The sequence below is a fragment of the Penaeus monodon genome, chromosome 26, assembly GCF_015228065.2.
Source record: "Penaeus monodon isolate SGIC_2016 chromosome 26, NSTDA_Pmon_1, whole genome shotgun sequence".
Classification (NCBI taxonomy): domain Eukaryota; kingdom Metazoa; phylum Arthropoda; class Malacostraca; order Decapoda; family Penaeidae; genus Penaeus; species Penaeus monodon.
In genome coordinates, this window is record NC_051411.1 from 21,901,603 (window position 1) to 21,912,918 (window position 11,316).

The window sequence follows — 11,316 nt, forward strand, 5'->3', positions numbered from 1 at the left end:
CTCTCTCCCTCTCTCCCTCCCCCTCCCTCTCCCTTTCTCTCCCTTTCTCTCCCTCCCTCTCCCGCCCTCCGTGCTGTGTGGTGCCGCGGTTTCGTGTAGCAATCTTGCCGACTTGCGTGGAAGGTAATACCCCTAGCCATACCTTGCACACAGGGGATACTTTAGAAGTAAAATGAAACAAAAAGTATGTCACAACAAGAATATCCATTGTAACAAATGGCATCAAACTAAGTTGTCTATTAATTAATTATTAATTTCTCTTTCTTAGATTTTCTCTAAAGTATCAAAATTAATCCAATTTTTTATACTGAATTTGAGAATTGAACACTTTGTCCATTGCATGCGCTTGTTTGGGGAAGGTGAAAGGAGGGTGGGGGAGGGAACTGGTAGAAAAGACTAAGAAAGAAGAAAAAGAAGAAGGAGCTGGGGCCGGAGTTCCAATATCGTGCCCATCAGCCAATCACTGTCGAGCTGCCTTGCGTCGCAGCTAATCAGAGCCGAACAAGACTTTGCCGCCGAAAAAGGTGTCCGAATGTTCTTCAGAATACGAGTGAATGTTTCACTGACACGGTCACCAGTTCCTGAGTAGACAGTGTCTGGATGGATTGCTGTCAGTCAGAATGAAGCGTACCTAATGACAACGAAGTATTACATGCTTTTTAACAAAGATGAAACAGTGATTCACATGCGGACGAAAGGTAACTCTTATCATCATTATCATGAAGACAGTCTTACAATATTTACCTGCAATATTTAATAGTTGGAAATGGAATTGAAAAAAAAAAATAAAGGCCAACTCTGTATTCCCCAGGGGAGTAGGAAACATCGCGGATCCATAATAGATTTTGGGAAGAATATCGAGAGGCAGCCAAGAGTTCCCAGTTCCAACCTTCAATTTAAAAAAAATAATAATAATAATAAAGAAATAAAAAAAATAGATAAGTAGACCTATCTATCCAAGCCCAGATAAATTCTTTTTTGGGGGAGGGGTGAATGGATAGGGAGCGGGAATTGCATTCCTGCAACAAGTGATTTCAAAGGTTACTATCAACACATAATGGAGTAAATTCTTTGGGAGTACTGACTTGCATCTGAAAAATTAAACCACCATGATTCAGGGATGTGCGTATGTGTGTCAGACACTTCAACTAGCCTGAAAGGAAGGCAATCACAGCAGCTCCTTCAGCTTCCGGCACAACCAGCGACATTGAGAGGTAGGTAACAGTAAATTATATTAATTCACAGTTTGTACAGGGGATACAGAAAGATTTTGGGAAACTTCCGGTTCTGCAACGGGTGATTTCTAAATACTAATTTTCTATTAATTTTACCTACTGACTTTGATAGAATAAATCCATTGCTAACCATATTAAGACCGATTTAAGCTACGAACTGTGGTAATGACAAATCACAATCACACTGGCTATGTATGTGTGTGTGTGTGTGTGTGTGTGTGTGTGTACATATGTATATATATATATATATATATATATATATATATATATATATATATATATATATAATATATAATATAAAGCTCATCAGTTGATATATAATAATAATTGATAATTCCTTCATGAGTTAGGGAAGTTTGTGAGTATGCTAGTCAGCTCAGCCTGAAAGCAAACCACAGGCGCTGATGACAGTAGTCCCATCAACTGCAGGCACAACCAGCGAGGTTAAGAAGTAGTTTTATTTATATTCTTCCACGACCTATAAGGGGATAGGACGGGAAACTGCCAGTTTTGAAACAGGTTTTATAATAGGTTACTATGTTACAATTAATTTTACCTGCTGATTTTGATGGAATAATTTGAGGATATTATTAGCCATACCTGTTACTACTGCTGGCAATGATTTTTTTCTGTTCTGAGCCAAGTGAAAAACTACCTGAGAACTACAGCAGGGGATGAGCGTCTTTGTGACGTGTTTTTAATGCCCAATGAAGTGGGTTCAGTCAAATCATTTGGTCTAGATAAATTGGTGGATGATTTTGCGAATATAAACAAAGCGTCGCTACTCGTTACTGTACAGGATACACGCTAGTGATAGCTTCTGATACTGATGAAATTCTGTATTATGTGTCAAATTTCGATTAAAATTTTTGATGTTATCATCGATCTTTATATATCCTAATGCTGTTTATTTATAGTCAGTAATACTAGATTTACCTATTAACCAAAAGGTTCGAAAACATATGCTTGCTTCTTAACATTAATGTATTGTTGATCACATCAGCATCACCTGTACCTCTTTTTCCATAAAACTGCAACTAGTGGTAGTAGAACTACAACAGCAACATATGAATAAATTTTTTATATATTAGTCGTGAACACTAGAAAGTTTTTTTTAGAAATATAGACATTTATAATACACCACACCATTTAGTAGATATAGGCTTATCATTAATCCTATATGATTTTGTTTATAGTCTATTGAGTGTTATTTACAATTTTCGTCCGAGCTTTACCCAACATTGGCCCGGAGCAGTTTCTACTCCGGCATGCTTCCCTAATCCTTTTAAGTAGCATTTCTCACCAAACTACTTATTCCTTAGTAAAGTATGGAAAAAAAAACAAATCTCGTAAGAAATCAACTGTTTTTATTGTAAAAATACATTAACATCTTTAAATCAAAGTACAAAATATTTCTAAGGAGCTCAAAAATAAAAATATCCAATTGTTCTGTGAGCAAATTTTCAAGGTCAGACAGGTCAACATGCAAATTTGGCCCCTCGTGGCCATAGTTGAAGTGCAGTAACTGATAATACATCAATTTGGTATAGAGGGAGAAGTTACCTAAATATATGTGATTGTATAAAGTGAGATTGTTGCAGGACTAATTGCTGTTAAAGTCCTAGTTGGGTCAAAAATTCACCTTATCGGGTTATGTGCTGACTGTACAACACTCACTTAATTATACCGGGTGTCTCCTCCCAATCCCAGCGAGAGCAAGCAGACTAGAAGAGGGAGGTGGTGGCGGTGGAGGTTGAACACTGACAAACAAACAAAAAAAGGCTCAGCACAGAACGAGCTAGGTAGGCCAACAGGGGTAAGGCTCTTGGCTCTAAGCAGATTCCAACACACCATTCATCTTCCCAGGCTGGCCCAAAGTTTGCCGATGGACGCCCACTAACATCACAAATAGCCACACTGTTGACTGTGCGAATGCATCATGCATTGCACGACTGCAGTTTTAATCACCGCACCGTGACCGTAGTAGGCAATCACCAGTTCGGTAGAAAAATATATTTTCTGCTGCTGCTGGCGAAAATGTCAGCCCAAAAGGGAAGTTAGTGTCTTATTTCATAAACCCTTCAAGAAAAATTGCGGTTTTCCATACAGAGACCTGTGTTATTACCTCAGATAATCCTGAATGAATTTCAAGAAGGAAATTTAAACAAAACCCGTTTGGCAGCAGTATGGAATGCGCGTGCGCATCAATTGTTGTTTATCAAGCTGCTAGGTGGTTTGGCATGTTATAGTAAATTGCGGGAAGTTCAACGGAAAAAATCTATGTGCGGTGAAATCCCACTCATAAGATTATTCTGCATCATCTACACAATTTACAATCTATCTAAATATATCATTTTAGTAATTTTCACCGTGCCAGTATAGGTCCAACTTCGGACCAATTACGGCAAACTACGGCACATTGTGCTTAAGCCATCCGTCCATTCCAATATCGGACCAACCCTGGCCCAACTCCAGGCAACCCTGGCCGGAGTCTGCCATACTATTCCAGAGCTCGTAGATACGGTTATTTATGAACAAAGAACCGATTTATAGAGTTTTTGGACATTTATTCGAGCCTGCACCTTAAACACATTGATAGACATACAGCACAAACACATATTCAAATTCAGATTGTTTTATTTCACCAAGTAAATTTGTACATGGGTTGAAAAGACAATTCCGTGATTAAAGCACTCCAGGATGACCGAATGAATCCTTAAATTAGTGGTCCTTTAATCACTATTTTGTCACTTCAACCCATGCAAATTATGCACATATTTACTTGATGAAATTTAAAAAAAAAATTGAATTTGTGATTGTACTGTATATCTGTCAGTGTGTTTAAGGTACAGGGTCGAAGTCAGTGTGCTGGGCGAAAACGGGCCTGCATTTTTTGATAAGGGGAAGTCGAGAACGAATGGATTTTACCAAAGCCCAGGAAGAAGACGACAATGCTGGGCAGTCACGATGTTCCGAGGACAGCGCACTCAAGACCCGCTGCTGGAGGCTCGCCGCTTCATGCCCTAAGAAGACAAGCAGAACTCCGGTGCGCGAGCACTGCCCCAGTTCATGTCTTTATTTACTTGTGTTGTATTCTTTCAGTAATAAACAGGTTCCGCCATACATACTATTATCAGTGCCCAACTGGTCCCACGTAGGAGGCATCTAGAGTCTTTAATATCCCCTTTCTCGTCTCCCCCTCTCTCGTTCTGTCTCGACATCTATCTCTTTCTTTCGTTCTTTCACTTTCTCACTTTCTCGTTCTTTCATTTTTTCTCTTTCACCCTCTCTATCTCTCCTGCGTCCTCTTTCTTTCACTCCCCCACTTTCACTCTCTCTCTCTTTCTCTCTAAAAGACTCAGAACCTTAGTACAATGGTTATGTCTGGCTGGGCAGTGATAGTGGTTAAACAGTACAGTAAAGAAAACAGAACACAGTAAAGACGATTTCTTAGGTTAATCACTGAGGTCATACAAGGTCAGATGGTACTAAAATTGCCACGTGCAAACAGCCACATAGTCTATTGGTCTAATGGCTTACAGACATACTAATGTACATACTATATTGCTTGGCCACCTACTAACACCTCGACCTTGAGGCACCTTTGATTGGCCTCAAAGGGTGACCCAACTTTGGGCTGGTCCTTATTTGCTGGTCATTTCGTTTTAGTGTGTGTTGTCCTTGGTCCATCTTCATGACTGATTGTCCTTGTCGTCCTCTTCTTCCTGGTCCTTGGCGAATCCATCTGCCCTTGACGTCCACACATCCTCGAAGATCTCGCACAGGTCCTCCATGACTTCGGATTCATCTAGACTTCCTCGTATTCCTCGTCCAGGTCTAACTCGGCGGTGTAATCGTCCACAACGTCCACGCACATCTCGTCCAGGTCCACTCAGCTGTGTGCTCATCAAGACATCCTCGCAGCCTTCGTCTGGGTCTACGGGCGTTCGGGCAGGCGGCATCCTAGGGCGGCTGATACCTGCGCTGATGATCTCCTGAGGTTTAACTGGATCTGCGGGCACCCAGACAGGCAGCACCCTTGGGCCAATGGTACCTGCGATGGCGAGTTAATGGTCCTTCAATAGATCTACGAGCGTCTCAGCTGGCAGTGCCCTACCACTACATCCTAAGGCAGCTTAATGTCTGCACTGACAAGCATCCTAGTCCACAGGCCTATGTTGATCTTCCGGTGACGTCCTTCCCAAAGCATCCTAAGGTGATCGTTTCTGCAGCAGGGTCATCCTTCGGTTTTGTGTCAAATATCGTCGGTCCAGCTGCTATATATAGTCGGGGAAGCAGATCATACACAGAAGGACCAAAATAGTAGCCGAAAAAGAAAGGCAACAGAGAGGAAAGGGTGTTAAGTGTTACTAACTGGTTATTTATATATGTGACATCCATTGATAATGGAATCTGCCTGAGCTGGTGTGATATCCATTAATCAAGCGATCGGCCTGACACAGCTGTTTACCGTCGGCTATCCCCTCCAAGCATTTCCTGTTGTTGCCGAAGGTGAGATCATGTCCCAGGCAGTCAACAGCTGCTCAGGCCGATCCCTTGATTACTGGATATCCACCGGCTCAGGCAGATTCCATTATTAATGGATGTCACACTGCGGTGTGACATCCATTAATATTGGAATCAGCTGTTGACCGCTTGGGACATGACCTCACTTTCTTCTGGATCTGCCAGATAATATAGTGGTTTCTAGTAATATTCAAATTAGAGACAATTATAGGTGGTGTTCAGGGTGGTAGAACTCCCGTTCCTGTCTCCGCTTGAAATCGTCGTCAGCAGCCTACAGGACCACGTAAGTACACAAGGGTCATATTCCTTTTTCCGTGTCCCCCATTAGTGTGCTACAAGCCAATCATTTTCTTAAATGTACAAGTAGGGAATCGGGAAAGGTCGTGTTGTGCGCATATAGGGTGAATTACTGAGAGTATTTACCTTTCATCAGATAACGCACTCACGATATTTCAAAACAAATTAATTTTGAAGTGCTGTTAGATTCCTTTCTGTTTTCCACATTCTCTGATGATCTCTCCACCATTGGAAAATACGCGTGTGAAAAAGTCGATTGTCGTAAGGGCTCTGCAGACTAGATTTCTCCCCAAAGGACTCTGACTATTCTCATACTTTCCCACTCGTGTTCTCCTTCAGCAACTACTTCTGAATCAGTCTCCCCTCTTTCTCTCGCTGCACAAACGAAACCATTCTCTCTCCAACTCCACCCCCCTCCTCTATCCTCACCCTTGTTACAGCTGCAGCAAGCATGGGTCCCAGCATGGTTCCCACGATGTACAATGTAGCGTCAAAATTCTCGGGCTCTAACGTCTGTGTTGACCAATTCTTTGCTGATGTGGAAAACACAGTGATCCATTCAGGGGTTAGACAGGAGTCCAAGCATTTTGCTACATCATGCCTCATGGTGGCCAAAATGCGACTCAACAATGAAATCCCGAGAGTGGCTGAAGCCCTAAATTCTTTTAATCATTTGCCGGAAGATCAGAAGTCATATGGGACGTTAAAGAGTATTTTCACTTCAACATTCTCGAGTCAGACGGAGAATCACCATTTACGACTGGTAGAATTATTAGAAGCAAACCTACTTTTCAAAGGATGATCTTTCATCTTACCTAGATAAATTTTGCATAAACCTCATGCAGTGGGCGGAGTCTATCCCGGACTCAGGCGCGCCGGTGTGTCTGAAGCAATGTGTTACTCAGAGCACATCGCATGCGGCGGTTCTGGAACATTTTTCTAAAGTGTGGTTAGTGTCCTCTATCTCTCCAGCTGTGCGCAAACGAGTTTGGGATAAAGTCGACAATGCTTCATTTGATAAGCTTCCTGAAGTCCTCACGAATGAGATGACAGATAAGGGTGGAATTGTGCAGGTGGTTGCAACTGTAGTTAGACCTGGGAAAAACAAGGGTAATAATCCCAAATATAACAGTTCAAGGCAGAATGAACCATGGCGTGAACCACCGGTGCGGACAAAGGCAGAAAATAGACGTGCCTTGCCCGCGCCCACATACCGATGCGCAGAGCAAACCCCCTTCCCCCACCCTCGCGTGCGTATCTGGAGCCTCCCTCTGGAGTGCAGTACTTTGTCGTGCCCTGTCCCTCGGTAGTTGTCCGTAAAAACCCACGACCACATGTGGCTAACTGGGCACCGAAACCTGGGCAGTGTCATAAATGCCTGAGGATGCATCGTCTGTCTGGGTGCTCTGCTAGGCAGTTCTGTCCATACTGTAACAAGCAGGGTCACGTGTTTAATGAGTGCACGTAGTTCCTGGATAAGGTGGCGATCACCCTTAAATTCATCGCGAAGGTGCAGGGAAGGTGCTTATAGTATGCAAGTGGTTAATTTTTTAGAGGAAGACATGGTAGGGTTCAAACCAGAAGATGTGCATTGGTCCTCTCGGTCTCATGTTGTTAGTACAGGAAATTGTGTCAGTCTCGTGAGTGAATGGATGTTGGAGGACTTTCAGCTCTCGTCTGAGGTATCGCCAGCCAATGTTTGTGTTAAGAGGTGTGACAGGATCTAAGCTAGGTGTAGTTGGGACTACGTATGTAACATTGAGGTTTGGAAATATCATTTTTCCTCATCAGTTCATCGTAATGAAGAGTTACCATAGTTTCCCCAGCCACTTGCTCCATGGCCATGATTTTCTATATCGTTCTGGTATGGTTCTGTGACCACAGCAGAATGAGGTGGAAATTCAAGGTCAGGTTTATAAGCTAACTAAACCGAGTTCCGTCTGGAAACACCCAGACCCTCTTCACCCTAGCATGCTTGGTTCCGCATCTACTACAAACAGCGATACATCTCGATTGTATCACTCATCATACACGACCACATCACTCTCCTTCCCTGACCCCTCCCCCTGCTTCCCCTGTCTCTTCCCCGCAACAACTTCCTCCCCCTGTCTCTCCTCTACAACCTCCTCTATCTCCCTCACATTCCATGACTTTTGCGAGTCCTTCTAGGTCTCATTCTATTCATCATGGAATTGCTTCCCCTCAGCATGCTACAGATACCTCACGCACACATCTCACGGCTACATCTCACACATCATCCCGCTCATCAAAGCATCGCATGTGGGATGACAATGATGGTTTGGCGCATTCAGTGGCACGGGAGTCTGTAGTAATTCCGCCTTTCCATGACGTTCTAGTTAATGTAACGGCCTCGGTTGGTAAATATAGCTTGGTCCTCCCTGAAAATTGTCGTGTGCGCAAGTCCATGTTGAAGTGAAAATACTCTTTAACGTCCCATATGACTTCTGATCTTCCGGCAAATGATTAAAAGAATCTAGTGCTTCAGCCACTCTCGGGATTTCATTGTTGAGTCACGTATGCGCAAGTCCATGTGATGAACTTAACACCTGCCCCTTTGTCTATTGATACTGGTGTTAGATTAATAGGTCACGGATCTCCTAACAGCTGAGTTCGAACTGCCTGCATCAGCTTTCTCTGACGCTATTTCTTCCACGTCCTCTGATTCAGCTGACCCATTCACTGCAGAATTAGCAAAGGCTATGCAGGGGCCATTCGCATATAGTGAGGGTAAGGAGATTCTAGGCAAGTTGTTAGATCAATACCCCGACATTTTATCGACCAAGGACTGTCCGTTAGGCAGAAAGCATATGGTAGAACTCTATTACTCTAAACCTGGAGCTAAGCCTGTGTATATTCCGGCAAACAAGATTCCGCACAGCAGGCATCAGATTCTAGAGGAGGAAGTGTGTGGCATGCTCAACAAGGGCTAATTCAACCTGCGACTAGCCTGTTGTCAGTGCCGATACTATTGGTACCGAAGCGTCAGCACTGTTTTCGTCCCGTTTGCGATTTTCGGCGTCTGAACAAGATGACCGTTCCGTCACCTTTTCCCATTCCTGACCTTCATCAGCTCGTGCAAGACATTGGTGGAAAGAGTAAGGTCTTCTCCTCCACTGATCTGGCGAAAGGTTTCCTTCAGGTCCCCCTAGCAAAGGACAGCCAACCACACACTGCATTCTCGTCGCATGTGGGTCACTTTGAGTTCCTGGTGTCACCTATGGGTCTCAGGAACTCTCCTTAGTCGTCTTATGGCTCTCATCCTGCAGGGTTTAGTTAACGATAAGGTGCTAGTCTATTTAGACGACATTTTTGTTCACCTTCGATCAAGGACCATGAAGTGCGTTTGCGCAGTGTTTTTCAGCGACTCTCGGAAGCGGGTTTAACAATTAATCCTGCCAATTGTAAGTTCTTCCAGTCGCATTTAGATTTCCTTAGTCATTCGGTTTTTGCTGCAGGTATTGCCCCTAACGAGCCCAAGGTAAAAGCTGTCAGTATGTTCCCCATTCCCTCAGATGTAACACAGGTAAAGTCGTTCCTGGGGTTAGCAGGTCTTTATAGACCATTCATTAAGGATTTTGGGATGATTGCAGCACCGCTGACACACCTCAAGAAAAATGTCCCCTGGTGCGGGGGCGAGGAGCAGGTCAACGCATTTTCAAAGCTACAGTATTGTCTATTGCACGCTCCCGTTCTTGCATTTTCGAGGTTTGACCTCCCCTTCATTCTTCATACAGACGCGTCGAATGTTGGGCTAGGAGCAGTATTAATGCAGGAGCATGAAGGGAATCTGCGCCCTATTGGTTTCTCACTAGTGCAGATAGAATTACTCGGTCACCGATAGGAAAATGTTAGTGATTGTATGGGCTCTTAAGTACTCCAGAGATATTATACTGGGTACAAGGTCATGGTTCACATAGACCACATGCCACTCACATCACCTAATGGTAATGATCGGTATGATTTTATTTTCCACAGTTAGTAACAAGGGTAGGGAAACACATCAAGTTTTGCAAGATGTGGCCCTTGTACAAGGGTAACACAAGCGATTCTGCTTGCCGTTCCATCCACAGGCAAATGGCATCTCGGAACGTTTAAATAGATCAATTCTCACCATTTTGTGTCAACTGATGGACCATGGCAAGGACGATTGGGACGCTCTTCTCCCCGCCATCCAGTCGGCCGTCAGTTCTACCTATCACTCTTCCCTGGGCGATAATCCGCACTTCTCACGGGGCAAGACAAGCAGCTGCCATACGAACTCCTGGAGATGAGGCCGCATCCACTCTATGCGGACAACTATGCTGAGTATTTGGTTTCTCGGCAGCAGTGAGTGTTTAAACAATAATTGAGTACCAGCATAAGATCGCTCGTGCAAAGACTATCGGTGTCGGTTCCTTGGTATTTAGGAAAACCCACGCTCATAGTACTATTCGGCCTAAACTTAATCCGTTATTTGTGGGTCCCCACAAAGTTGTAGCAGTAAAGAACAACAAGGCAGAGTGCAAGTCTGTCGCTGATGGCTGTGTGTAGGGGCTCCATTCTGACATCCTGAAGGTGGCTGATCAATATTATCAATGTCAGGAATCATGATTGTCCTCTCACTGGTCATCCTTGCTTTGATACATCATCCTGTTTTCCTTTAACTTGCATCAGTCCTTGAGAGTTAGCGAGTTAGGTATATGTGTTATTCCTGTAGAGTTTTGTTTCTATTTTTGCTATTATAGTATCCTCATTAGCTGCGATTGCATGCATTCCCTGCTTCGCTCATTCTCGTATTGAGCATTATCATCCAATTCTTTTTTATGGGCTCTCTTGTAACTGGCTATTGCGATATATTCTTTATGCTGGTCTTGCGAGTGGTGAGTGATATCTGGCTCTCCCTTCCAGGATGCTGTCGTCCATATTCTTTGTGGCACTCCTCGTGGGATTAGACTCCCATCGCCTGCCGCATAACGTGAAGGACGCACCTGGGGCTATGATTGAGGACCTTGGGAAGGTTTTCCCTATAACGAGCCATGTGGAGGCCCGGTTCTCGCTATTGCCACTCCGCAACGCGTCCAAGCTCATGCTATACCACAGGGACCAGTTTATTTCTCTTCGTGACAACCTTACCATAGATTCTTCTCTTGTGCACATGCATTCGCCTATTCGATCGTATCTTATCATCGACGATTACAGATTATTTCTTTCGTAGGGCCTGTCAAACCTACAGGCAGGGCCCGGCGAGGATTACTCA